Raw genomic sequence first — 2,812 nt, 5'->3', positions numbered from 1 at the left:
CGTCTTTCCAGCAGGATCATACCTCCTGACAGCAAGAGCCTCTCACACATGCACGCCCTGCCCCAGGTCTCCAACCCTTGCTCAATCACCAGGGCAGGAAGAACCTTCTTCCCAGTCATTTTTTGGAAAAGTCCCACAGCTGGCACTCATTGGCCCTGCTTGGATCATGTGTCCCACATGGAACCAATCACTGTGGCTTGGAAAATGCAGTGCACCCATTGGTCAGGCCTAGGTCATGTGCCTAACCTGGAGCCAGAAAGGAAGTCTCCTTCCTCCACCTCTTAGAGCTGCTTGTACCCAGAATTGGAACAGGTCATTCCCCACAGATATGCCATACTGTGGGCCCCAGATCCATGTCCACCACAGGTAGCCAGTGCTATTGTCCTGACTTACAGGATCGTGATCAGGGCTGGGCTCAAACCTAGGAATATCGGCTCTCCTTTCTACACAGGACAGAAGGAATATTGATGCTGAGCTAGGTCAAGTGAGTAGTGAGGAGGGTATTCTGGGCCTAGAAAGGTGCCTGGGCAAATGTATGAAGCTGGGACCCTGAATGGTGGCAACCAGAGAGGTGGAGGGAGGTGGATGAAGCATGTTCTATTTAGCGTTTGCATGAAGTGCCCCTTTAAAATCTCCTAGCAAGAATATAAGCTGCATATTATTAGGATTATCCATTTTCCAGACCCATAAAGTGAAGCTTGGAAAAAGAAACAGACTTGCCCACCATCTCAAAGCAGAAGTTCAAATGCAGACCTGGTAGTCCCCAAAACTAGGATCCTCTTCTCTCATTTTATGGATTCAATTGTTTCCTCTAGAAAAGACATGTTAAAGTCCTAACCTCAGGTGTCTGGGGGTGGGGCCTTATTTGGAGATAGGGTTTTTGTAGATGAAATCTGCTCATAATCATGTACACATTATAGGCCTGGAAGCTGGGGCCCAGAGAAGTTAAGGGATTTACCTGGTGTCACACCGCTTGCTTATGGAAGAAGAAGGCTGCCTAGCCGGGGAGGAGACAGACTGAGGGCAAGAAATTTGGAGGAGGGGCAAAAGGAGGAGGTAAGGCTGATATCCAGGGCTATAGCTAAGGAATGGAGGACAATTAGAGACTCAGCTTAGAAGGGTTGTCCTGGGAAAAGAGAATGAAGTTGGTGCAAGCCAGAGGTCCACTAGATGTGCAACCTCCCACCCTTGCCAGCCCCACTGTGACCCTGGCACTTCACCCTCCTTCCATATCAAGCCAAGCTGGAATCTGAGGATGAATGGGACTCAGATCTGAGTTGTGGGAAAGAGCAACCACAGGGCGAAAGGGTGTTCCAGGCAAGCCCAGTGCAGGGTGGCACCTGTGGCTCAAAGGAGTAGGGTGCCAGCCCCATATACTGGAAGTGGCGGGTTCAAACCTGGCCCGAGCCAAAAACTGCAAACAAAAAAAAGCTCAGTGCAAATTGCCCTGGGGCAGGATGCACCTGAGGTATAGGAGGCACAGCAGGAGGCCCTTGTGGCTAGAACAGAGCGAGGAAGGGGAGAGAGGGAGGAGCAGAGGGCTGGTAGGGCGCAGGGTAGGTGATGCAGGGCCTGGTGGACCAAGGGGAGGATTTTGAGTCTAATTTCTAGCATACCAGGAAGCCCATTGAAGGGGCTTAATGATTTTATTTAAGCATAAGGAAACACCAATGCCCCTCTAAATTTTGCCTACTTCTACCTGAAATTACACTATCAATGCACCATGTGATTCCAGAGGGTGCATCAAATGCCAATTCAGCATCTCAGATTTTTCTCTTCTAGAGGAAAAGCAGCCATTGTAGATTTCTTCTTCCTGCACATTTGGAAAAGTCCCTTTGGTGGTGGGATCTTCGATCTGTTCATTTGTAAAGTAAATTCACATTTGAGGTCTGCTTCCAGCAGATATGGAAACCAGACTCTGGCCACATGAAGTTGATGCAAACTTTGGAAAGGAAAACTTAGTTGTTCATATCAGATGTTTCTGATGCAAACTGACCTAGCAATTTATCCTATTGTTTGTTTTTCTTTAAACTTATTTCTCTTTTCTAAATAGTCCACAATGAACAGGAATTACTTTAGTATTAAGTATAGCAATAAATATTAGCTTAAAATTGTTTGTGGAATGGCTATACACTTTTTTGTTTGATAAATTGATGAAGGCAATTGGAAAATCAAGGTCAGCCCAATCTCCTTCCAGTAGTGGGAGGCTGAGGAGGTTAATTAACCTCAGTTTCCGCCTCTGAAAAATAGATACAGTAAGAGTATCCACCTTGTAGGTGAAGATTAAATGAGTTAATTCAGTTAATTCACACAGAGTGATTATACCGTTAACTGGTACTTGTTAAAGGCCTACTAAAAGATTAGCAGTTGAGAGATTGGGTTAAACTAGGAATTTTCAGCCTTGGGCTATGCTCTGTGGTGTTTTGTGCACTGCAGGGTATTGAGCTGCACCCCCTGCCCACCACCCACGTATTGCCAATAGCACCCTCCCCCAAGCCATGGCCACACAAGATGTCTCCAGACATTTCCCAGTGTCTTCTTGGAGACAGGATCACCCCCAAGTGAGACCCCACCCCCTAAGTTAAGGGATTCTGTTGACACCCAAGGGACTCAGCATCCCATAATCATCTAGATACTTACTGAGGTCCTAGGAGGCTGCACACATTTAAATCCACACACTGAGTGAGGAGGGAGAGAGAAGGTGAGTCCCAGGAGCTGGTGGTCACCCATGTTTATACCATCTGCCCTATTGGGAGTTTATTCTGATATCTAATATGAATAGAGAGCAATATAAATTTTTCCCCCAAATACT

This window comes from Otolemur garnettii, unplaced genomic scaffold (assembly GCF_000181295.1).
Source record: "Otolemur garnettii isolate 467f Iridium unplaced genomic scaffold, OtoGar3 scaffold00088, whole genome shotgun sequence".
Taxonomy (NCBI): domain Eukaryota; kingdom Metazoa; phylum Chordata; class Mammalia; order Primates; family Galagidae; genus Otolemur; species Otolemur garnettii.
Note: the sequence above shows the minus strand (reverse complement) of the source record.